This window comes from Bison bison, unplaced genomic scaffold (assembly GCF_000754665.1).
Source record: "Bison bison bison isolate TAMUID 2011002044 unplaced genomic scaffold, Bison_UMD1.0 scf7180017864385, whole genome shotgun sequence".
NCBI lineage: Eukaryota > Metazoa > Chordata > Mammalia > Artiodactyla > Bovidae > Bison > Bison bison.
The window spans coordinates 20426-47870 of record NW_011494957.1 but is presented as its reverse complement, the minus strand read 5'-3'; the positions used below and the strand labels follow the sequence as shown (position 1 = coordinate 47870).

At 38.5% G+C, this 27445-nt stretch overlaps 1 pseudogene; it reads left to right on the top strand.

Moving 5' to 3' along the window:
• The window catches only part of LOC105001890, a 32863-nt pseudogene that overhangs the window by 2066 nt on the left and 3352 nt on the right, over positions 1-27445 (top strand).

Sequence of the window (27445 nt, the reverse complement as noted above, 5' to 3'; positions counted from 1 at the left end):
GTTACATGTTCAGTTCTAACTGTTGCTTCCTGACCTGCATACAGGTTTCTCGAGAGGCAGGTCAGGTGGTCTGCTATTCCCATCTCTTTCAGAATTTTCCACAGTTTATTGTGATCCACACAGTCAAAGGCTTTGGCATAGCCAAGAAAACAGAAATAGATGTTTTTCTGGAACTCTCTTACTTTTTCGATGATCCAGCTGATGTTGGCAATTTGATCTCTGGTTCCTTTGCCTTTTCTAAAACCAGCTTGAACATCTGGAAGTTCACAGTTAAACTGTATTAAACTGTATAACAGGTATGAATACAGAGGAAAAAATAATATATGTCCATATATAAATATAATAATATGTGTCAGTACTATCCGAGGTTTCAGAATCCACTGCGGATCTTCAAAGCTCCCTGTGGATGAGGGGGAACTACTGTAATCAGTGTCCTGCTTCCCTCACCATGGAGACCACGCATCACTTCCCGACTGGGAAAGTAGCACACACTTTGACTAGATTCTCAGAGCCATCCTTAACTACATAGCCTGCATCTCATAGTACCCACTCTGTTCCTTGATACAGATTTCACTTACCTCGTTAGGATTTGGTCTTGTCTGGTACCTAGCTACTCTTTCTGGAAACATATTTAGCTTGACCCTGATGCCAAAAAATCTATAATGTTACTTCTCTATGAAAGTACTTCATGCTGTTCATCAAACTATCTCCTGAATCTTGAAATGTGAGCTTCCTCACCTGCTCCTTCGACTGTAAATAAATGGTCCCAGAGTCTTTCTAAAATTGCATCAGTCACTTTTCCAATTTTCCTCTACCTAGGTCAGGGTACCTTAAACGCTGTGCAAATTCCAGTGTCTTTTTCACAAAGCTACTAGTGCCACTAACATAGCATGCATGGTATGGGCCCCAAGTGCTGAAATAGCATTGCCCAGCATTGCCGCTTTCTGGCAGTTTACTGCTGTTAACACAGAAAGCATCATGGTGCTGGCAACCAGTGAAGACATTTCAGGTTAGACTTCAAATGCAAAGTGACCCCCACCAAAGGGGACTTTAAGTATCTCTCCCCTCACCATGGCTCTGCCACATATGAATCCTGACAGAGATCCACAACCTTCAAAGGTAACAGGCCATAATTAGAAACACAGGTGAGAGATCAAGAGCTCTCCTAACTGAACCACCACAGAATTTACACATAAAAAGAGAACAACCAGACTGACAAAGGGTACTGGAAAAGAACACCACTCTTCTAGAAACAATTGATGAAGTTCAGAACTTAAAGCGGGAGAAGTCTATTCGTAAAAATAACTGATGGGGTTCTATAACTTGAGACTTTACCAAGAATGTATAAACTTATGGTCTAATCTGAGAACTCCACTCAGTTAACTACACAAATGTGTATATACCACAAACTCTGCTGTAGTAGCCACTGTGCAGGGGAAAATATACCTTCTATTGCATTTTGTTAGGAAGTAAGACTTTTATGAAGAACAATCAAGTGCACAGGAGAATAAGTTGTGTTTTCTGATGACAATCACAAGTTGCTTTTTTACACTGAGAAGTTGGACTTTGTGTTGTTGTTGTTCAGTTGCTAAGTCATGTCCAACTCTGTGACCCCATGGACTGCATCACGGCAGGCTCCCCTGTCCTTTACTATCTCCTGGGCTCCCCTGGTGGCTCAGATGGTAAAGAATCCATCTGCAATGCAGGAGACCCTGGTTTGATCCCTGGGTCAGGAAGATCCCCTGGAGAAGGGAATGGAAATCCACTCCAGTATTCTTGCCTGGAGAATCCCATGGACAGAGGGGCCTGGTGGGCTACAGTCAATGGGTTTGCAAAGAGTTGGACATGACTGAGCAACTAACACTGATGGAGTCTGCTCAAACTCATGTCCAGTTGAGTCAGTGATGCCATCCAAACATCTCATCCTCTCCCACTCCCTTCTCCTCCTGCCCTCAATCTTTCCCAGCATCAGGGTCTTTTCCAGTGAGTTAGCTCTTTGCATCAAGTGGTCAAAGTACTGGAGCTTCAGCTTCATCTTCAGTGAGTTGTCAGTTAAATGAGATTAGAATTTCCATCTCATCCACACTTATTTCAGTGTGTTTCCTACTGAAGCCAGTTAGTACAAATACAGGTACACACACCACCCATTAGACTGCTTGCTGAGTCTCCAGAGTATCGTATTTCTCCAGTAGAATTGAAAGGGAAAAAAATTAATCTTAATCCAAGTATAGGAGTGAGGAGACTAATTAAAAAAAAAAAGAGTCATTTACAAGGCTGAGTTAATTGAGTCCATTAAGCAGAATCCTAAACATACTCTTTATTTTCTCAAATATTTAAGATAAATCCAGAATGTTCAACTTGGCATCTTAGGAAGCCTAACTGCCTCCATATTCTGCAAACCATAACAACCAAAATCCTCCTTCAGTTCCATCTTCGACAGTTCCATCCGTTTGCCATTCCAGAGGAACGTAGATGCATCACAGTATCACTTTAAGTCTACCAGGCTTTTTCAGCCAATAAAAATACCCAAGAATTTGGAAGCATCTGCTTTGGTGTCAGTCCTGGACTCAATACCTATACCTCTCTCTCTCTTTCTCTCTAGGTATATATCTCACATAATCACCATAACCAGCAGTGATATTTGGCCACTGTCGCTTTTAATTTTTAAATGTAAAATAAGATGAGAATAATAATGACTATGATGTAGATTTGTTGATCATCTGAGACATCATTTGATGCCAGTCAAGGTTTCATTTCCTACCTAGACAGCCTACTCTATTTGAGAGTGGAGTCTGGATTCATAATGAGGAGGGGGACATATATCTGGTGTGAGTCAGAGCATTTGATTTCCCCACTACTTCATGAGAAAGTAAATGTAAGTTAGCAGGGTCCCACCGGGGACTCTTCTGTTTGGTAAATATTTTCTGTTAGTGGCAAATGGCACTGTGTGTGTGATTTTTACTGCTTTGCTTTTATTTTATCTAGATATCCTTATTACTTGAGAACAATGTAACAAAACCTTTGTTTTCCTAAGAGCAGTTCGATCCTTCACTTTCAACAGCACTTAAGGGTCCTTCAAACATTTCAAAGGAAAATGTGCAGCCCAACAAATTATTCAGCTCACACATCCCACATAACACAGTGATCACAAAAGACAAATATTTTCTGGTATGATTAAATCCAGCAATTTATTTACAACAGCATGTCTAACAAGGCAAAACAGTCAATGTAAAGAAAGAAAAGTGGTTCAATATAAATTATTCCTCTTTACAATCCACTGATAACACGTAAGTAACATGGCATCCAGTCCCGTCACTTCATGGAAATAGATGGGGAAAAGTGGAAACAGTGACATATTTTATTTTCTTGGTCTCCAAAATCTCTGCAGACGGTGATTACAGCCATGAAATTACAGCCATGACGCTTGCTCCTTGAAAGAAAATCTATGACAAATCTAGACAGCGTATTAAAAAGCAGAAACCTCACTTTGCCGACAAAGGTGCACGTAGTCAAGGCTGTGGTTTTTCCAGTAATCAGGTATGTGTGTGAGAGTTGGACCATAAAGAAGGCTGAGCGCCAAAGAATTGATGCTTTCAAACTGTGGTACTGGAGAAAACTCTTGAGAGTCCCTTGGACAGCAAAGAGATCAAACCAGTCAATCCTAAAGGAAATCAACTCTGAATATTCATTGGGAGGACTGGTGCTGAAGCTGAAGTTTCCATATTTTGGCCACCTGATGCAAAGAGGTGACTCATTGGAAAATACCCTGATGCTGGGAAACATTGAGGCAGAAGGAGAAGAGGGTGACAGAGGATGAGATGGTTGGATGGTGTCACTGACCTAATGGACATGAGTTTGAGCAAGCTTCAGGAGACAGTGAAGAACGGAAAAGACTGGTGTGCTGTAGTTCACGGGGTCACAGAGTCAGATACGACTTAGCAACTGAACAGTAACAACTCCTCTATCACAAAGTAAACAAAGCCGAAACATTACATTTCAGAAATTTCATAAAAATGAAAAGTCACAATATCATAACTTAACAAAGAGTCAACCAAAAAGAGGAACTAAAAGGGATATTTCTGTATTCTTTTTTTTTTTTAGTTAGCGAGGACTGAAAGTAGCACTTTTATAGATGAGTGGATATATGCCTTTAAAAAGGACCCTCTTTGGAATGATTATCAGTCAGTTCTCTCCTGATCTGAACTACTGGTTAAAATCCATAATGAAACATTGAAGCTGAAATATCAGGTATAATATACATGCCTAGTGGACGTGAGTTTGAGCTGTAATATGCAGCTCATCTGTAATATACTACATAAGAAAAAAAGGAAGAAAAAAGAAGCAAAACTAAAGAAATAGTAATAAAAATGAGACAAAATATTTTACTATAGTTGGCTAAGCACTTGAGTTTGCAGTTTCAGGTTTTCTAAAGCTAATACTCAGTGTCAGTCTAAAACATCTGTGTATTGCCATTTTTCCAGCTCATAGGGAATCATAAATTAGTTGTCTTCAACAGCACATTTGCCATAACAAGATTCCATAGACTGGGTAACAAAGAAAAGAAACCTATTTTCTCACAGCTTTGGAAGCTGGGGAGTCCAAGATCGAGGTGTGGGTAAGAGCTCCCTTCCTGGCTTGCAGATGGTCTCTTTCTCACTGTCTCATGGTAGAGAGAGGGGGAAAGCAGGCTCTCTGCTGCCCCTTCTTATAAGATTGAAAAAACAGTCCATCTACATAGTCCCTGGGCACAAGAAATGGACAGTATTTGGAGGCTGGAGAACAGCATAAGGAAATAATCAGAAATGCAGGCAAAGAATTATGTACCAGGATGTTCACAGAAGCATTACTTAAAATTGTAAAACAAGCCAAAAAAAGAAAAAAATATTGGACACAAACCAAATAGCACAAAATAGGGGATGGTTAAATAAGATTGACTGTTAAACAGACATTAAATAACATGTTTTCAGAATATACTTAATTAAATGGAAAAATACATATAATATATTGTAAAGTAAAAAAAAAAATACACAGCTATACATACAATATGTTTTACATCAGTGTCAAAAGTGCTATGTTCAAAATGAACTGAGGATTGTGAAAAATACTTAGGACAATATAAAGTACTTTTCCATCATATTTTAGGCAATGAGGAAAGAAAAGGCAGGAAAAGAGAGCAATTTGCTAACATTCAATAGAATTTCATTTTCCTCCAACAACAAAAATGATCTTCAAGTTCTAAAAACAGAATATACAATGGAAGTATGTAGATTTCAGCTCCAAATGGTGAAAAAAGCTAGTTTATAAGCTGCTGCTGCTAAGTCACTTCAGTTGTGTCCGACTCTGTGCGACCCCATAGATGGCAGCCCACCAGGCTCCCCCGTCCCTAGGATTCTCCAGGCAAGAACACTGGAGTGGGCTGCCATTTCCCTCTCTGACGCATGAAAAGTGAAAAGTGAAAATGAAGTCTCTCAGTCGTGTCCGACTCCTAGCGATCCCATGGACTACAGCCTACCAGGCTCCTCCATCCATGGGATTTCCAGCAAGAGGACTGGAGTGGGGTGCCATTGCCTTCTCTGAGTTTATAAGCTAGGTAAGGATAAAACCCATATCCACTTCTGTGTACCACCATGTCTATAGCACCTGGCACGTCAGCACATCATGGTATCTCAGCTAAGGTAGTGACAAACATACGCATTTAGAAATGAATACACAATAATAAAGATAAGAGTGCTACCCGCGACTCGGTGAGACGGCCGGTGGGGGAATGGGGAGATACTGGTCAAAGCGTACAAATGCCAGCTGTAAGATGAACTTAGAGGAGTTAAAGTACAGCACAGTGATTGTAACTAATTCTGTATGATACCCTGGAAAGTTTCTAAGAGCCTAGACCTTAAATGTTCTCACCACAAAAAAGAAATGGTAACTCTGTGACAGGATGGATGTGCTAGCCAAAGTTACGGTGGCAATCATTTTGCAATATATAAACATATTAAATCAACACACGCACCCCTTAAACTTACACCGTGTTATATGTCAATTATAGCTCAACGAAATTGGAAAAGAAATTAAAGCAGGATCAAGTACTTTAAAAGGACTCAGTGGCATCTCAAGCTGCTGACCAAATGTACAAGTATGTCCTTGAAGTATCTGTAGATAAGTTTAAAATAGTCAATGAGTGTTTTCAGAAGAGTGTGTAGAGATTTCCCAAGAATTGACTGGGGACACATCAAGATGATATACTGATACATTCAATCCTGATGCTCAAGGAGAGTTTAAAGTAGACTGTCATACAAATGACTGGTGGGAAAGGAAATGTGATTCTTAAAGTCAAAATAATTTGATATCCTTTCATCCATCTGTGACACAGAACTAAGCCTCTGTTGGCAATTGCATTTTAATAGTTGGCAAAAAAAATTAATTAAAAAAATAGGGAACCACTGGAGATTTTTAAACAGGGAAACACTGTCAATTCTGTATCTAATACAATGGATATTGAAGAAACTGGAGGCCTAAAGATCAAGCATATGGCAAACTAAAATTTTCTAGGCTGAATGTGAAAGTGTTAGTTGCTCAGCTGTGTCTGACTTTTGCAACCCCATGGACTATAGCCCTCCAGGCTCCTCTGTCCATGGAATTCTCCAGGCAAGAATACTGCAGCGTGTTGCCATGCCCTCCTCCAAGGGATCTTCCTGACCCCAGTCTCCTGCATGGATCAAACACTGCTCTCCTGCACAGCAGGCAGATTTTTTACCGTCTGAGCCACCAGGGAAGCCCCAAGAATATTAGGGTGGGTAAAGAATCTTCCCAACCCAGGGTATCTAGCAAGGTGATGCATATTGAAATTCTGTCAAAAACAGTGCAGTGACTCTCAGGGAGAGATGGAAACAATAAAGGTGGTTCTGGCTTTCAGTATGATGCTGGGAAAGACTGGAGAACCAAGAGCTTAGAATCCCAGCTCATCTAGCAACAGAAGTCCACTGTTATTATTGCCGTGTTGATTTATATTACACTAAATATCTGATACACACACACAATAGTGCATGAGATAATGAAACCACCTGTCTGGAAAAAGCAAAATACATATCTGAGAGTCCCGTTTCTGGGGTCATAACAGACCCCTGGAGACCGAGGCCTCTGCGTTGGGCACACAGCCCAAGGGGCCAAAACACATCATCTGCTGTAACTGATATCCAGAATACCAAGTCTACAAAGAGCGAATGTTCATTCAGTGTTGAGTATAGTCCACTCTCAAGCTTCCCTTGTGGCTCAGCTGGTAAAGAATCCGCCCATTCCTCTTATCTCATTGTTCACTGTGTGCTAAAGACCCATCAACAAATAAGGTGGTTTCCCTCCTGTGATTGCCATGTGTGTGTGCTAGTCACTCAGTCATCTCCAACTCTTTGTGACCCCATGAACTATAGCTGCCAGGCTCTTATGTCCATGGAATTCTTCAGGCAAGAACACTGGAGTGGGTTGCCATTCCCTTCTCCAGGTGATCTTCCCAATCCAGGGGTCGAACCCCAGGTCTCCTGCATTGCAGGAAGATTCTTTACCATCTGAGCCACCAGGAAAGCCCAAGATTGCCATATAACACATATGTTTAAGGCTTCAATTTCCAGTACTCTTTGAAATAATACAAAGGTGTTTTGCAGAAATAGTTCTATCAGAAATAGTAAATTAAAATTTTAGGTTTGGCATTTACTTGTCTATGCCTCCACTATTTGAGAAGTTCACTGACATAAAATGATCTTTCTTGGACAATGCTAGGAAGATCAGGTGTCTCCTCATTGGTTTAGTGATATTAAATCATAGATTACATATAGATGGGCTTCCCAAATGGTGCTAGTGACAAAGAAACCACCTGCCAATGCAGAACATGTAAGAGACACAGGGTTGTCCCTGGGTCAGGAAGATCCCCTGGAGAAGGAAATGGCAACCCATCCCAGTATTCTTGCCTGAAAAATCCCATGGACAGAGGAGCCTGGCGGGCTACAGTCCATGTCATCATAAAGAGTCAGATATGACTGAGCAACGTAGCATGGGTGCACATACATAGACAGTGAAGTGACTGAAAGGTAATTTTGATTTCCTCTTCAGGAAAAGGGATCAGAGAGATTTTTTAAAAAAAAAATAATAATCATCAAGTACCACAATGGCAAACATTCTCAAAATACTGAGTGTTGCAAGCTATTTATGATGTCTATTTCCTTTTAGGAAAGATAGTCAGTTGATACTGCAACCTCAAATATAAACATGCAGAGTGCTAAATCCTCTTCCAAAACAAACTTCAAAACCCTCAAAGATGATTGTCCACAATAAACAAGCCAAAATAGTTTACTTAGGACTCAGAATTAGATTTTGAAGTTTGCCTTTAAAGAACATATTTGGAAGTAGTTCTCAAAAAGAATGTTACTTATGAGAATGAAAAGCTATATTAAATCCTTTAAAAAATTTATTTTTAATTATCTTTGAGAAATGCTTTAATGACTCTTATGATATGATTCATAACACCCCTTTTAAAACACAGCAACAACAAAAACTTCTTTAAAATCAGCAATTCACAAACAAAATTTAGTAATTCAAAAATTCTATAATCCCACAATTAATATACATCTCAGAAACATAATACCAAATTGATTGTAAGGATGCTCTTACTTTATGTACCACAGAGATAAGAAAACAAATACTGCTATATAAGTAACAATACAACGTTTTTGGTAACTCAGAACTTTCACTGCATACTTATTGATAAGACTTTTTAATATTTATTAAGGTGTAGGTTTTTAATCTTATGTCATTCTTAAGCCTACATAAAAATGAAAATGCAAGAAAAACTAGTTGGTTAAAGAATTTCTACTGGAATGGACCTAACAGAAACGGAAGATATTAAGAAGAGGTGGCAAGAATACACAGAAGAACTATACAAAAAATATCTTCATGACCCAGATAGTCATGATAGTATGATCACTCACCCGGAGCCAGATATCCTGGAATGCGAAGTCAAGTGGGCTTTAGGAAGTGTCACTACGAACAAAGCTAGTGGAGGTGATGGAATTCCAGTTGAGCTATTTCAAACCCTGAAAGATGATGCTGTGAAAGTGCTGCATCAATATGCCAGCAAATTTGGAAAACTCAGCAGTGGCCACAGGACTAGAAAAAGTCAGTTTTCATTCCAATCCCAAAGAAAGGCAATGCCAAAGAATGCTCAAACTACCACACAATTGCACTCATCTCATCTGCTAGTAAAGTAATGCTCAAAGTTCTCCAAGCCAGGCTTCAGCAATACGTGAACCGTGAACTTCCAGATGTTCAAGCTGGTTTTAGAAAAGGCAGAGGAACCGGAGATCAAATTGCCAATATATGTTGGATTATCGAAAAGCAAGAGAGTTCCAGAAAAACATCTATTTCTGCTTTATTGACTATGCCAAAACCTTTGACAGTGTGGATCACCACAAACTGTGGAAAATTCTTCAAGAGATGGGAATACCAGACCACCTGACCTGCCTCCTGAGAAATCTGTATGCAGGTCAGGAAGCCACAGTTAGGACATGGAACAACAGACTGCTTCCAAATAGGGAAAGGAGTACATCAAGGCTGTATATTGTCACCCTGCTTATTTAACTTTTATGCAAAGTACATCATGAGAAATGCTTGGCTGGATGAAGCACAAGCTGGAATCCAGATTGTCAGGAGAAATACCAATAACCTCAGATATGCAGATGACACCACCCTTATGGCAGAAAGCGAAGAACTAAAGAGCCTCTTGATGAAAGTGAGAGGAGAGTAAAAGAGTTGGCTTAAAGCTCAACATTCAGAAAACTAAGATCATGGCATCTGGTCCCATCACTTCGTGGCAAATAGATGGGTAAACAGTGGCAGACTTTATTTTCTTGGGCTCCAAAATCACTACAGATGGTGGCTGCAGCCATGAAACTAAACGACGCTTACTCCTTGGAAGAAAAGGAATATGCTCCGTAGACAGCATATTAAAAAGCAGAGACATCACTTTGCCAACAAAGGTCCACCTAGTCAAAGCTATGGTTTTTCCAGTGGCATGTATGGATGTGAGAGTTGGACTATAAAGAAAGCTGAGTGCCGAAGAATTGATGGTTTTGAACTGTGGTGTTGGAGAAGACTCTTGAGAGTCCCTTGGACTGCAAGGAGATCCAACTAGTCCATCCCAAAGGAAATCAGTCCTGAATATTCATTGGAAGGACTGATGCTAAAGCTGAAACTCCAATTTTGGCCACCTGATGTGAAGAACTGACTCATTTGAAAAGACCCTGATGCTGGGAAAGATTAAGGCAGGAGGAAAAGGGGATGACAGAGGATGAGATGCTTGGATAGCATCACCAACTCAATGGACATGAATTTGAGTAAACTCCAGCAGTTGGTGATGGACAGGGAGGCCTGGCGTGCTGCAATCCATTGGGTTGCAAAGAGTTGGACATGACTGAGTGACTGAACTGAAATGAAAGCTCACTCCCATTCGAAGTCCAGTCTTTCAAAATACATATAATTGAAAGTCACGGGGCACATGGGTGACCATGTTTTTCTGCACATACTGTCATCTATGCCATCAAATGTGCTGGTGATGCTGTACTGTCTCTAGAATTATATTGCAAGTTGCTGACACTCATTCTGCATGTTTTCGTGCACACAAACAAGCAAGGACAAATCCATCAGGACTACCACAAGATATACAGCCTGTTTCCAGAGCTGTTAAAGCATGAGGAAAAAAATGTAAATGTTAGAATCTTAGAATTGTGGTGTATCTTAAGTGCCGAGATTTGTAAAGAAATTTGGTCTACAGCTCCAGGTTCTTACAGGCATCTTGGAATTTCTTCACTGTTCATCTGAGCATGTAAATCTGGAATTTGAAAAACTTATCTTCACCTTAAAAGGGTTAAGTTAGAGCTTAAAAAAAGTAAACAGCAGCCGTTCTACTGCTCCTGTTCCTGTAGTGATGATGTCAGCACTGGCACTTTTACCAGCTGAAGCAGAGCCATCGTTTTATCTGGGCTTCCATCTGAGGGGCTATGACGTCTACACAGAACTGAAATCATCCTATTCCCACACGCCCAAGATTCAAAAAAGTCCTTGCTTCTCAGTGGTTATAAGTAAATCTAAAAGAGATGGCTTTATGTTGAGAAAATATTGTCTTCTCATTTCAAATCAAGTTTATAGGCTGATTTCTGGAAATTAGGTTCAAATTTTCTGAAGCTATAAACACTGGGCCAAGCACATACTCCTGAAGTAAACATCCTAGGAGTCAGACTAGTATGCTACATATGATTAAGGCACTGCTGTGTTCATTTTTGGAAGTTTATACTTAAACCAGAGAAAATCAGCTACAAGATGAATCTAAATAAATATTATGCCTGAATATATTACATACACTGAAGTTTTAATCTTTCAGCTTTCATAATAGCAGTAACAACACAGATCAACTTAGACATTTTTTTTAACTTACCAAAAATCCCATATAGCAGAAAACAGTGAAATAGTGAAATGTTTTCTAGAATTTACAGGTTAAAATGTGTTTAAAAGCTAAATTCTGATCTACGTACCACTGGGAAAATCACATATAACTGCATCTAGATTTTGAGGTAAGGAGATTAGGAAAAAAGCAAACAGAAAATACTATGCTTTGCTAGACACTTTTCTTAAGTATATCATTTCTTTAAGATATCATCAATCTTTGATTAAAAGCATGAAAGGAAAGTAATCTGAAATGGGTCAACCAAAAAAAGAGAATCATAATAACTACAAAACATTAAAATAAAACTACATTAATGGTCTCCTTTATTTCAAATAGGAAAGCAGACATAGTTAGGAGTGATATTCACAGTGTCTAATATCTACTGGGCACATACGTGCATGCTCAGTCGCTTCAGTCGTGTCCAACTCTATGCGACCCTATGGACTGCAGCCCACCAGGCTCCTCTGTGCATGGGATTCTCCAGGCAAATACTGGAGCGGGTAGCCATGCCCTCCTCCAGGGGGTCATCCTGATCAGGGACTGAGCCCACGTCTCTTACGTCTCCTGCACTGGCAGGCAGGTTTTCACCTCTAGCGCCACCTGGGAAGCCCACTACTCGGCACAGGCACCAGTTAATGACAGTGGCACTGCTGCCAAGAACCAAAACAAGCTTACCAGTGGCATCAACCGACACCAAGCCCACACCCACAGAGATGCTGCGCTGCGCTGAGTTGCTCAGTCGTGTCTGACTCTTTGTGACCCCAGCACTGTAGCCCGTGAGGCTCCTCTGTCCATGGGATTCTCCCGGCAAGAATACTGTAGTGGTTGCCATGCCCTCCTCCAGGGGGTCTTCCCAACCCAGGGATGCAACCCAGGTCTCCTGCACTGCAGGCAGATTCTTTACCATCTGAACCACCAAGGAAGCCCAAGAATACTGGAGAGGGTAGCCTGTGCCTTCTCCAGTGGATCTTCCCAACCCAGGAATTGAACCAGGTCTTCCACATTGCAGGTGGATTCTTTACCAGCTGAGCCACCAGGGAAGCCCTGACATGAGATATTCTCCACAAAATTACTCAGTATCTTAATATACAAAATAAATAAATGAAACATTTAAGTTATTTATTGTTTGTTTACTTTACCAGAAGATATTTTTTTAAATTCCTTTGGACTGATAGTTAATGTAGGGGGAAAATTCTGATTTTATTTGTTCACAAAAAAATTGTGAACCTTTTTCATTAATGGGCAAAGGATGATGCAGATATGGTGACCAGGTACTTGAATTACTAGGGAGGGCAGAAAAATCTGGTAGAGGGAGAGAAAAGGAACTCAGAAAAATGACAACAAAGACAAATGGCCAATGAAGAATTCCAGCCAGCATGAGCAGAGGACGTTTAGTTCTAATTTAACTTGCTTTTTTTGCTTTCTGTATCAACCATCAATCCTCCTGTATCAACCATATAATCTAACACACACGGCAGCCTTCTTGTTGTATAATTTGGGGAAATGGGGGGAAAAAAGCATGGCTGAGTTTATATCTAAGAAAGGAGCAGAGCAGGAAAATGACAGAAGCTAGAGAAAATGAAAAATAGGAGTTGAGAAATCTACAGAGGCCGGAGTTTAGACTAAAAATGACCCACCTTAAACCAAGAATCAGTAGAAGTATTGGGCAAAACAGTATGCCTCTCACAATATTTAAGATAGAAGTTAGTCTACTAAGATTGAATATATACCAAAAAAAAAAAAAAGAGGTAATACCAGAAAGCTAGAATAATTGGGACATCTTTGCTTTACTATATAATATTTTACTCTATAAGAATTCTCGTCATTAGTTTTTAAATTCTCAGGTCAAAGAATATGAAAGCTATTTTAAAATAGGCATAGAGTTATGTTTATCTGATATATATGTTACTTTTCTCATTTTTATTTTTTAGAAATATACACTTCTAAATTATTCAAACCTTTGACTCAGTATTTTCTAACACATTGCAACTTTTTAAAATATTAAATGTTTCCATCAAATAAACCAAAATCTTTGTCTCTTATCCTAAAAACTATAGTCATTTAGTGTTATTCTCACTCAAATGCACGGATAATCTGTCACATATTTTTTAACCATTTGGATGGAAATACAGAAAAAAGAATATTTTTGATGTCAGTTAAGCATAATCACCTGTGTGGACCGTAACCGACACTGCAACCAATTTCTTCGTCAATGTTTATATAGGAGATGGCTTGGAAATGGGCCAACTCTTTAAGCCCCACCTGTGTCAAATCAAACCCTGGGAACCAGTGCAGTGGTAGGAATTATGTGATGTGGCTAAAATTGTTATTTACTTCTTGGAATTTTATTTTAGGTTTCAATATCTAACATAGAAATTCCTTGAATATGGCTATTTAGAACATTTGAGTAAAGTAAGCTAATTAGACAAAACAAAAGACTGAAAAATGAAGAACATCATGAATCTCTACATGAGATAACAATTCTTGATTTCTGTGGGGTCATATATTTGCCAATACAATAGCATGGAATGCAAGAATTAGGTAGGACAAATGAACAGAATTAAATACAATAAAAAGTTGAAGAGTTTCAGAGTCCTAAGTGTAACTCCAATCCTTGCTGCTTCCGAGGACATACTTAATAGTCTGAAGGTAGAAAACGAAGCATTTTTTGTCCTCTGAGGCTATCAACAACATGGTATCCATGAAAGAGTGACACACACTCATAGAGCAGTTATCAACAGGGTCTTTATCTTTCTTTTGTTAATCCTAATACGATTCAATTCAACAAAACTACTGATAGAGGCCATTTCACAATTGATTTTTTTTTTTTTTGGTATATTGATTTTGTGTACTGCAAACTTGCAAAATTCACTTAATACATTTTGAATTAGTGTAAATAAGTTTTATTTTTATTATTTCACTGGATTTTGTACAGAGACAATCCTGCCATCAGTCAATAAAGACAGTTTTACTTCTTCCTTAGTAATTTGTATGCCTTTGGGTTTTTTTCCTCCCTCCATGTCTAGAACCTATAATATTGAATGGAAGTGGTAAAAGCAGAAAACCTTCTCTTGTTCATGATCTTAGTGAGGAAAATACTCAACTCTTCATCATGGAGTATAATTTTAATTTTGGTTTTTTCTTGTAACTCTTTATCAAGTTAAGAAAGTATCTCTTTACTTCTACTTTTCTGCAAGATTTTAATCAGGAATTGATACTAGATTTTGTCAAATGCTTTTGTCTCCATATATTGAGCTGATCATGGTGTATTAAATTGACAAATTTTCAAATGTTAAAACTATCCCTGCATTCCTGGGTTTATCTTGGTCATTATGTATTATCACTTCTACACATTGTTGTATTTGATTTTTGAAAATTTTGTTAAACTTTTTGCATTTACATTAAAGACAGATATTGGTCTGTGATTTTCTTTCCATGTAATGTCTTTGTCTGCTTTTGATATCAGGGAATTCCTGCCTTATAGAATCATCTGGCAAGCAGTATCTCCTCTTTAAATTTTGAAATAATTTATACAAATTTGGTATTATTTCTTTTTACATTAGAATTAACCAGTGAAACCACCTGGGCACATTTTTTTCTGTTTTTTTTTTTTTGTGGGTTTTTTTGGAGCGGGGGAGGTTCCTAGCTAAAAATTCAATTACTTTAATATATAGGGCTGAATTTTTGAATGAGGATTGATCGCTTTTAGGGACTTGGTCTGTGTCATTTATCTAAATTACTAGTGTGAAAATGTATATAATATTCCCCTACTATCTTTCTTTATTGAGATATAACTGACATATAGCATTGAATTAGTTTTAAGTGTACAACATAATGATTTTATATATATATATATATATACACACATACATTGCAAAACGATCACCACAATAATTTAGCCATCCACATGTAGGTATAGGCTTCCCAGGAGGTGCTAGTGATAAAGAACTTTTTCTACTGATGATGACTTTTATGATCTGCTATCTTAGCTTTCGGCCTTCCCTGGTGGCTTAGATGGTAAAGCATCTTCCTCCAACGTGGGAGACCCGGGTTTGATCCCTGGGTCGGGAAGATCCCCTGGAGAAGGAAATGGCAACCCACTCCAGTACTCTTGCCTGGAAAATCCCATGGACGGAGGAGATTGGTTGCCTACTGTCCATGGGGTCGCAAAGAGTCGGACACTACTGAGCGAGCGACTTCACTTTCACTATCTTAGCTTTCACAGTATTGCTAACCATAGTCACAATATTGTACATTACATCCCCACGACTTATTATCTTATAACTGGAAGTTTGTACCTTTTGACCATCTTCTCTCATATCACCACTCTAATACCTCCCACTCCCTAATTCTGGTAACCACCAATCTGTATTCTCTATCAGTTCAGTTTGTTTTTTTTTTTTCTTTTTAGATTCCACATATAAGTGAAATCATTCAATACTTGTATTTCTCTATTTGACTATTTCACTTAGGTCTATCTATGTTGTCAAAAATGGTAAGATTTCATCCTTTTTATAGCTGAATGATAGTTCATTGTATGTGAAGAAGATATATTACATCTTTCTTCATCCGTCAATGGACTTAGATTGTTCCCATGTCTAAGCTGTTTAAAATAATGCTGCAATGAAAATGGAGGTGCAGCTATCTTTTCAAGTTAGGGTTTTTATTTCCTTTGGCTATATACCCAAAAGTGGAGCTGTTGAATCATATGATTGTTCTATTTTTAATTTTTGAGGAAATCTCCATACTGTTTTCCAAAAATGACTGCACCAATTTACACTCCCCACCCCCTGCCAGCAATACACAAGGGTTGCATTTTCTCCACATGCTTGCCCACACACTTCTTATCATTCTGATAATAGCCATCTTACAGATGTGAGGTCATTGTGGTTTTGACTCACATTTCCCTGATGACTAAGGATGTTGAGTATCTCTCCATGTATCTGCTGGCCATGTGTATGCTTCTCTCATCTCTTTAACATATTTGTATAACTTGCAGTGATGTCATCTATCTTATTCCTGATTTTTGCAATATGCATCTCGTCTTTTTTTTTCCTGATCAAAATATTGAATTTTGTCAATATTATTGATATTCTCAAGAAATCAGCTTTGAGTTTCATTGATTTTTATGTTATTTTGTATTATAATTCATGGATTTTTGCTAGCATTTTCATTATTCTTTTTCTTCTGCTAACTCTGGGTTTCATCTTCTCCTTTTCTAACTTCTTAAGGTTAAAGCTTGGGTCATTGGTGATCTTTCTTCTTTCCTAAAATGTGAAATCAGTGTTACAAAATTTTTTCTATGTACTGTTTAGCTGCATTCCATAAATTTTAACTGCTATGTTTTTGTTTCATTCAAGCCAAAATACTTGTTAATTAACCTTTTCATTTCTTCTGTGAGAAATGATTTAACAGTGTGTTTAATTTTTGATGATTTATCTGATTTCTAATAAAATTCCTTTGTGGTCAGATAACATGTTTAATATGACTTTAACATTTTATTGTATTTAAATCTATTTTTTGACTCAGCATACAGTCTATCTTGATAAACACTTCCTGTGCACTAAAGAAGAATGTGTATTCTGCTATTATTAGTTGGAGGGTGCTATAAATGTCAATTAGATCAAGCTGGTTGATGATACTGTTCAAGTCAATAATTTCCCTAATATTCTGTCTTCTTCTTCTATTAATTATTGAAAATGAATGTTGAAATCTCCAACTGTGATTGTGAATTTATCTACTTCTCCTTACAGTTCTGTTTTTGTTGCATGTATTTGGAAGTTCAGTTATTAAGTACATAAACATTTGGAATTGTTATGTGCCAGTGGCACCAGAAAGTAGGATGCTGCTTTAGTGAAAAGTGAAAGAGTTAGTTGCTAAGTTGTGTCCAACTCTTTGTGACCCCAAAGGACTATAGTCCACTAGGCTCCTCTCCCCATGGAATTCTCCAGGCAGTACTGGAGTAGGTTTCCATTCCCTTCTCCAGGGTACTTTCCCAACCTAGGGATCGAACTCCAGTCTCCTACATTGCAAGCAGATTCCTTACTGTCTGAGCCACTAGGGTTTAACAGCTACCTAAAAATGTGTAAGTGACTTTAGAACTGAGTAATGGGAAAAGGCTAGAGGAATTTTGAGGTACATGATACAAATATGGACATTAAGGGTGATTCTGATGAAAGCTCAGAAAGAAAAGACTCTTCTTGAAGAATACATAAATAATCATGACTAGAACCTTGGTAGAAACATGGATGGCCAAGGACATTCTGCCAAGATCTCAGACGGAAAGGAGGAACACATCAAAAACTGAAGGAAAGGCAATCCTTGCAATAAAGTGGCAAGGAACTTGTATAAATTGTATTCATGTTCTAGTGCTCTATAGAAGATAGAACTTGCAAGCAATGGAATTGGATATGTAACAGAAGAGATTTCTAAGCAAAGTATTGAAGGAATAGCTTGGTCACCTACAGTAAAATGTCAAAGGAAGAAATAAATTGAAGCATAATTGTTAAGTAAGAAGGAACCAGAACTTGGAGCTGTGGAAAAAAAAAATCACAGCCTATGCATATTGCAAAAGTGAGAAAGCTTGTTCTGAAGAGAACACCCAGTGTTTCTGAGCAATCATTTGATAAAGAGATCATGAGTATGGCTCATGAAATTATCAGCCATCTCAGCAGAGATCAGAGATATCGATACGATTAAATCAGCAAAGGCACTGTCAACTGAAGTAAAAGGGGACAAAGAAAGTGGGAAAGGATGAAGGAAGGCTGTCAAACATCTTGAATTTTACACTGTGAATATTTTTCAAGAAAAGCTAAGGGAAGAAGGACCTCAAAGATGATTCAGAGATCGTCATGCCTGCCCACTCCCGCCACAGGCCCAGTGCACAGGCCCTGGGAAAAGGCAGGACAAAGGTGCCTCCATTGAGGTTTCAGAGGAGGGGACCACTGCCTCCACATACAGCCCCAGTGTGGTTAGGGCCTCTGCAGAAAGCCTTGGCCCTGCCTAACCCAAGGGGTGGGGTCAACCAGATGAACTGGAAAGGTGACTTTTGCACCCCAGTGGGCTTGGAGGTTAAAGCATTGAACCAAGAAGGATTATTCCTGCAGCATCATAGCTAATGGATTTTCTCTGATAGGTTTTAGAACCTTGGGACCTATCACCCCTCCCTCCTTTCCTCTTTCTCCCAGTTGGAATGGGAATGTCTATCCTTTAGTATGTCCTACTACTGTAGTTTGGAAAAGAATAACTCGTCTGATTTTACAGGTTCACAGCGAGAGGAGAATTTGGCCTCAGGATGAATTGTACCTTGAGTTTCATTTATATCTGATTTAGATGATACTTAGATGAAACTGGACTTTAGACTTTAGAGTTGATGCTAGAACAAGTTGAGAGTTCTAGGGATGCTGGGATGGAATACACTTTGCATGCAAGAAGGACACAAATTGTGGGAGGCCTGCGGTAGAATGTTATGGGCTGAATATTTGTGTCCCCCCCCCCAAATCCATATATTGAATCCCCAAAGTGATGGTATGAGGGGTTGGTGGTCTTTGGGAGGTAATTAGGTTTAGGTGAAGTCATGAGGGTGAAGCTCCCATGATGGAATTAGTGCCCTTCTAAGAAGAGGAAGAGACATCTCAGTTTCCTCTCTCTACAGTGTGTGAGCACAGCAAAAGGACAGCCATCTGCAAGCCAGGACAAGGGCACCCTGATCTTGAACTTGCTGGTCTCTCCAACTCCAATAAATGAATTTCTCTTGTTTAAGCCTCCCCAGTCTATGATAAACTGAGCAGAGTAATATACCCAGTGATATATTTTGACAGAGATTAGGAATTCCAAAGGTTGGAACTTGTTACAAAGGCTACATAGTAGACTCTCAATAAATTGGCAATAATAAATATGGATTAAGAAGAATCAAGAATTAAGAATTCTCACAGGAATGAAGGATAAGCAAACATTTTATGGATAAGATTGATGTTGGGAGAGAAGTTACTTTGTGCTGAAATAAACAAAAGCTACACAAAAAGACTGTCTTGGATCTTACACAATTTTGTAGTAGAGAAAACCTTTAAAAAGGATGTTCCAGGAAGAAAGAACTGTAAAAAAAGAAGTGGAAATGAGAAGCATGACATACATGAAGATAGTGTGTAAATTAGGTTGCTTGCAATGGAAACTCAATGTAGGGAATGGTAAGAGATAACATAGGACAGAGGCATTTAATTTGTATTGGATGGGGACTTGAGTAACAGATCATTGCATCTGAACATTGTCATAAACCCCATTAAAGAGTTTTCCAGAGGGGACAGACATTAAATGAAACATCTGCTACACCCTGATTCATTTTCTCTGCTTCTTCCCCAAAGTTGATTCAATGACTGTAGGTTCATCCCCACAGCAGTTTACAACGTCAATACCACGGTTGGATTAGATATGATGATCCAGCGCTAACAGCTGGACTTCCTCAAGCTGATCGCCTCCATCACTAAGCAAAACTAAGGTCCAGGGAACTAGGTATAAGCCTGGGGAAATCATGTAGACAGATATGGTTGGCCTTATTCACAGACTGAGGGTCTGGCTCTATCTTCCTCTCTATCTTCTGCCAGATTAATTAGTCTAAAATCCCAGCTCCTATATTCCCCATATTCCATCCCACCACACACAAAGAAACTATAAAATTGAAATCCTGTTTTGAACCTCAGTGAGTAACAAGGATTCCCTAATTCTCTGCCTCAATTATGATAAACCCTTTTTTCACCTGATTACTGCACTCTGAACTTATCCCCCACTGGCAAGGGAGCTTCCAAACGGGAGGCTTTTGTGACATGCATGTCACCTCCCTGACTTCCAAAATTTCTGATTAGTGTTCTCTATTGCTATTTCCCAGTAAAAGGCATGATTCCTGTTACTGTGTGAAAGTGAAAGTGTGAGTTGCTTAGTCGTGTTCAACTCTTTGCAGCCCCCATGTACTGTAGCCCACAGGCTCCTCTGTCCATGGAATTTTCCAGGTAAGAACACTGGAATGGGTTTCCATCCCCTTCTCCAAGGGATTGTCCTGACCCTGGGATCAAACCTAGGACTCCTGCATTACAGGCAAATTCTCTACTGTCTGAGCCACAAGGGAAGCGCTCCTGTTACTAAAATTGCCCATTTACTGCTTGAGTTTGTGAGCTTGCCGTGGACAAGATCATATATGCAGGTCAGTTTGCCAAAACCCAGTTTCATCTATTATATTTTTCCCCTTTTCCTAATTAGTTGAGAATTACTTGTAGTCCCAGGATATCTCTTAACTATGCCCATCCAAATTTAATATGGCCATCATCCTGGAAGTAAAAAAAAAAAATACTTTAATAGCTTATCAATATGTACTTTATAAAGTCCAATATGTACCAAATTCATGCTCCAAATTGAAGTTTCTCAAAAATCTCTCTCAATTTTCCTTTTTAAAATATCTATTATTATCCAACAAAGCTGGTTACTGAGCTACCTCCAGAATGTTACTGACCTTCTCCCTGTATATGGGCTTCAGCTGACAATTCTTTCTAAATAAGTGAAAGTGTTAGTCGCTCAGTTGTGTCCAACTCTTTGTGACCCCATGGATTGTAGCCCGCCAGGCTCCCATGGGATTCTCCAGACAAGAATACTGGAATGGGTTGTCATTCCCTTCTCTGGGGAATCTTCCTGACCCAGGGTCTGAACCTGGGTCTCCTACAAATAAAGCATAATCAACTAGCTTGTCTCCTAATACTATAATCATATTCCTATTTCAAGTCTCAGTTGAAATCCTACCTTTCTTCCAAAGATATTTGCTTAAGGGCACCCTCCCTGGGCTGAGGTCGCAGGACAGAATACTAAGTAGTAGAAATTACCCAGGAAGAAAGTTTCACAAAGGACGTGAGCTCAAACATTACGGACTATAAGGCTTCTTGAGAGTCAAGCCATGAAGAGTACATCCTTACCCTTTGTTCAAGAGACCTTGTATCCTTTTCTTCTTTACCAGACAAGAAAAATAGCTTTATTATAGCCAAAAAAAAAAACAAAACCAACATTGTTTATATTACCTTAAATTCCCCTTTAATTAGTTATGGCAAGATCAGAAGCAGTGCAAATGAAAATGGCATAAAAACACAGCCTATCACTTTTAGAAGTGTTAATGAATGCCCCGTGGATTTTTTTTTAATTGCATGAGAACAACAAGGAAATGTCTCCATAAAACTGGTGCTTCTCAGGGAAAAGTGTTAATGCTATGCAAATTAAAATTTGAAAGTCTACTTAACAGAAATCAGCAACACCAAGAGTTGTGCATGTGGAAAACACAATTGATCAGTCCTGAGAATAGAGCCGTCCAAGTTCTGATAGCTGCACATATCTCTAGCTTAGCCATTTTAGGGGATGCTCTCATTTTATGATGCAAAGTAAGCAAGGAGTTCTAACACATTTCAAAGAGATTTTCCCTGGTTGAGGTGAGGAGGGAAGGCTAACCTGATTTCTTTCTTTGAGAAAATTTTACAAAGGCTAAAGACTTGTTGAGAAGTTGACGCAACTGCACATGCCCTTAAGAAACTTCTCACCCAATGTGATCCTTAAGTTTCTCCATTAGACAACTGTTATTTCTAAAAAAATTTGAAATGAAAATTTGGGGGTTTGGCTATAGATATTAAAACATATATTAAGTAGTTTTCCTATTCTTCTCTTTATATACTTTGAATGTTAGAAAAGCAGTTATATTCTCACTCTTTTTCTCATTCCTTATCAGCTTCAGGCAAAAAACTTTAATCATGTTACTCTCTGATAGCACAGTTAAGACAAATCCTTAGTCACAGTGTGCATAATTTTATAAATTTTAGCTTGGCATTAGCTAAGAGAAAGCCTAAGGCTTTACAACCTCGAAAAGATACACTTCTCTGTTAAGAACTAATAGATATACATTATGGATATCTAATGCTTTGGGTGATTAGCTAGAACACTGAAGAAAATTTAAGAAGTATAGAAGTATTTTACATAAAGAAATGCAAAATCAATACTTTAAGCTTAAAAAACGCTTTTTAATTTACCTGAAGTAACATTTGCTATATAGAGTGATCCACCACTTTTCAAAAGTATATATCAGCTTCATTTATTCACGAAGTATTTACTGGGCACTGCCAGGTGCCCTCTGTGCAAGGAGCCACGCAACTTACGGAAGAAAGAGAGACACGTGCTTGACCCCCAAGGAGCACTGTACAATAAGGAAAATCATGGATCTAAGTATCAGTGGCAGTGCAAAACGGTGTATGCTGTAATAAGAACTATTACAAAATACTATGGGGACTGGAGAAAGCAAACATTTGGGAAGTTGCAGTGATAAATAAAATGGACACTTGAAGACAGTTTTATAGAGAATATGATCTTTGAGCTACAGAGACCTTGAAAGATGAGAATGATTTCATTAAGCAGAGAAATAAGGCACGGTCGGTCTGGACAATGAGATCAGACTGATGGGAAGAGCCAAAGTTACAGGGACACCATATAACCTCTCAGGGACTTAAAGTACTCTAGGACCATGCTTCTCATAGTGTGGTCCAGAGACCAGAAGAAACACCATCCCCTGGAGGCTTGTTAGGAATGCAGAACCTCAAACCTTCTGATTTAGGGTCTGCATTTTAAGAAGATCCCTGGTGAGCTATAGGCACATTAAAATTGATTAAGTACCAGTCCGAAGTCTGTGGTAAATGGGAGAAGATTGATGTAAGAGGTGAAGATGCAATGACATGTGTGCATCCTTGGTATACGACATTACATTTATACTGATTTGAAGGACTTAAAGGGTTCCTGAAACAAGTAAATTGTATAATCTGTAACTTAAAAGATAATTCTAGTGGCAATATGGAGATATATTTGTGGAAGAGAGAACTGGACACAGGAATATCGGTTATGAGACTACGATAACATAAGAATGATAATCACTATTTATTAAGGGACTATTACACGTCAGACATCATGGCATAAAGCTTATATTTTATATGTGTTACTTTAATATTCCCATAATCTCCACTCTGCAGATGAGAAGAAATGTAGGAAAGGTTTTAAAAACTTGTCCAAAATCATATGATAAGTAAGCCACAGGATAATTTTAATTTCAGATTTTGATACATTCCAAATCTATCGACTTATCTCCACCCTAGCATATAATACCACCATTTTATGAATTACAATAGTCTATCAGTTCATTCTTGCTTGCTCCAGTCTATTTTTTAATGCAGCAGTCCAAGTGATCTTTAAAAACAGAAATCCTCTCTTTAGTATCAAACAAATAATAAAATGTAATTTTTTAAACCATAGTCCACAAATCCCTAATAATTTGGATCCTGTCTTATATCGGAGATCTCATCTTGTGACATTCACTATTACTATATTCTGTCACATTATACATTGAATAACATTAAGCATTTTCCCTCTCAGATTTCACACTTATGGTGCTTTGCCTGTGACACTCTTGTCCCACGTCTCTGCATGATGACTGGCTCCAAATCAGAGATAATTTGTTGATCTCAGTCAGCAGGGTCACCTCTCATCTCATGTCCCCTCTATAACTGTTTCCATCCCAGCTGCTGAGACTTCTTCCTTTTCTAAGGCCATTAGAGCATCTCGCTGGTTCCATTCAGTGGTTATTTTCACAACAGAGTAAAAATTATCAACATAATTTTCTATTTCCCATTTCAGAAACAAACTATCAACTGGCCAACTGATGGGAGAGTAAGTGGGGAACCAAGGGACAGTAATAACATATTAAAACATCTCCCCTTTCAACTACAATAATTCTCATTTGGGATTAAGCCTGAAGATCAAGAGTTACCTAGCAGCTTGTTTTTTCCAAGCTGGTGGAGAAGCTCTTGACTATCCAGTAATCTGCCTTGATGAAGAATGCAAGGAAGAAAAGCTTAAGAAAAATGTGTACTAGATTCATGGTAAAACTCTCTTTGCATACCATTCTACAGTTTAAAATCAGTTTGTGTACCTTTTATCTTATTTGATAAAATAATCATATGAATTAAACATTGGGCAACCAGAATTTTCTACTGGGTTACTCTCATCAGCATATATTCTATTGTTCCTATTTATATTTAAATAATTAAAAAAAAAAAAAAAAAAACCTTCTTTGGAACGCACTTCTCTTCAGAAACTACCACATCCTGTGCACCAGAACTCCTCTAAAGACCTCTTAAATCCATTCCAGCCTGGCTTTTGCATGCACCATTCCACAGAAATTGCTCTTAGCAACTCTGTTGAAATTCATCAATTCCTTAAAAGACCCAAAGTATCACATTTCACTCAAAAGGAAAAAGGGAATCTTAACAGTCTTATATCTATCACAGGGATTGAATTTGTCCTTAAAACCTTCCAACAAAGACAACTCCAGCTCCAAATATTTTCACTGGGAAATTCTACTCAACATTTATTTAATAAAGAAAAATTATAAATTATGCACAGCTTGTTGCAGACACTAGAAGATTAGAAAACATTTCCCAACTCATTTTATGAAGGTCTCATTTATTTTGGTCTCAATTACCTGAGACCAAAAGCAGATGAAGACATTATGAGGAAATAGAAGTACAGACTGATATCCATCATGGACACAGATGTAAAATTCTTCAGCAAACTACTAGCAAACCCAATCCAGCCATAAAAAGATTGGTTCATCATGACCAAGTGGAGTTTATACCAGCATGTTAGGCTGGTGCAAGATTTAAAAAAATCAAGCAAGAGGACTTCTACTTCATTTAAGACTGAATAAGAGGGGTTAAATTTACATTCCCTCTTAAAACAACTGGGAAAAAACAGACAAAATATATGAAAAAACAGTATTCAAAACATTGGATATCAGGAAATGAAAGACAGGGAAAAGTTAAAGTTCAAGTGAGCCCTTTGATTACTAGTTTACTGCCTGAAGAACATTTCTGGTCAACTGGCCAGGGAAGGGAATGTCAGATGGAGCCCAGGTATCTCCTTAAGTTATGAGACAGAGCTAGGTGTCCAGGAAAATTAAGATACTAAACTTTTCATCACAGAGTACTGGAAGGGACAAAGAGAGAACTCCTGAGATGTGCAGACTGAGATCTGCAGAAGTCTTTGTTGTGTATTAGTGGAGTCCTGATCAGTACATACATAGTGAGGAAACTACCTGAGGTCAAGCAAAGAAAGATTAGTGGGACCAGTGTGAGCAGCCAAGCAGGGTCAGGAATGTCCGTCTCAGCCATCAGGGCTTCCCTGGTGGCTCAGGTGGTAAAGAATCTGTCTGCAGTGCAGGAGACCAAGGTTCAATCTCTGGGTTGGGAAGATCCCCTGGAGAAGGAAATGGCATCCCACACCAGTACTCTTGCCTGGAAATCCTATGGACAGAGGACCCTGGTGGGCTATAGTCCATGGGGTCACAAAAAGTCAGACATGACTTAGCAACTAAACCACCACAGCCATCAAAGTGTAAAATTTCATTATACTCTTAGTTCAGAGTACTAAGAAGGATCCTGCCTCACCAGTGGGGGTGAGTTAGCTCTAAACTAAATACAACTCTAGTTTCACCTAACAAAGCTTGAAAGCAAGATAGGATCAAATATTTTCCAGCTAACTCTACCCTAAAACAAGCTCAAAAATACCTTAATAGAAAACAAAACATTATTTTCTCCCATTCTGAAGGCTGTCTTTTCACCTTGGTAATAGTTTCCTTTGATGTGCAGAAGCTTTTAAGGTTAATTAGGTCCCATTTGTGTATTTTTGCTTTTATTTCCAATATTCTGGGAGGTGGGTCATAGAGGATCCTGCTGTGATGTATGTCAGAGAGTGTTTTGCCTATGTTCTCCTCTAGGAGTTTTATAGTTTCTGGTCTTACGTTTAGATCTTTAATCCATTTTGAGTTTATTTTTGTGTATGGTGTTAGAAAGTGATCCAGTTTCATTCTTTTACAAGTGGTTGACCAGATTTCCCAGCACCACTTGTTAAAGAGATTGTCTTTAATCCATTGTATATTCTTGCCTCCTTTGTCGAAGATAAGGTGTCCATATGTGCGTGGAATTATCTCTGGGCTTTCTATTTTATTCCATTGATCAATATTTCTGTCTTTGTGCCAGTACCATACTGTCTTGATAACTGTGGCTTTGTAGTAGAGCCTGAAGTCAGGTAGGTTGATTCCTCCAGTTCCATTCTTCTTTCTCAAGATCGCTTTGGCTATTCGAGGTTTTTTGTATTTCCATACAAATTGTGAAATTATTTGTTCTAGCTCTGTGAAGAACAGCCTTCAGAATGGGAGAAAATAATAGCAAATGAAGCAACCGACAAACAACTAATCTCAAAAATATACAAGCAACTCCTACAGCTCAACTCCAGAAAAATAAACGACCCAATCAAAAAATGGGCCAAAGAACTAAATAGACATTTCTCCAAAGAAGACATACAGATGGCTAACAAACACATGAAAAGATGCTCAACATCACTCATTATCAGAGAAATGCAAATCAAAACCACTATGAGGTACCATTTCACACCAGTCAGAATGGCTGCGATCCAAAAGTCTACAAATAATAAATGCTGGAGAGGGTGTGGAGAAAAGGGAACCCTTTTACACTGTTGGTGGGAATGCAAACTAGTACAGCCACTATGGAGAACAGTGTGGAGATTCCTTAAAAAACTGGAAATAGAACTGCCTTATGATCCAGCAACCCCACTGCTGGGCATACACACTGAGGAAACCAGAAGGGAAAGAGACACGTGTACCCCAATGTTCATCGCAGCACTGTTTATAATAGCCAAGACATGGAAGCAACCTAGATGTCCATCAGCAGATGAATGGATAAGAAAGCAGTGGTACATATACACAATGGAGTATTACTCAGCCATTAAAAAGAATACATTTGAATCAGTTCTAATGAGGTGGATGAAACTGGAGCCTATTATACAGAGTGAAGTAAGCCAGAAGGAAAAACATAAATACAGTAT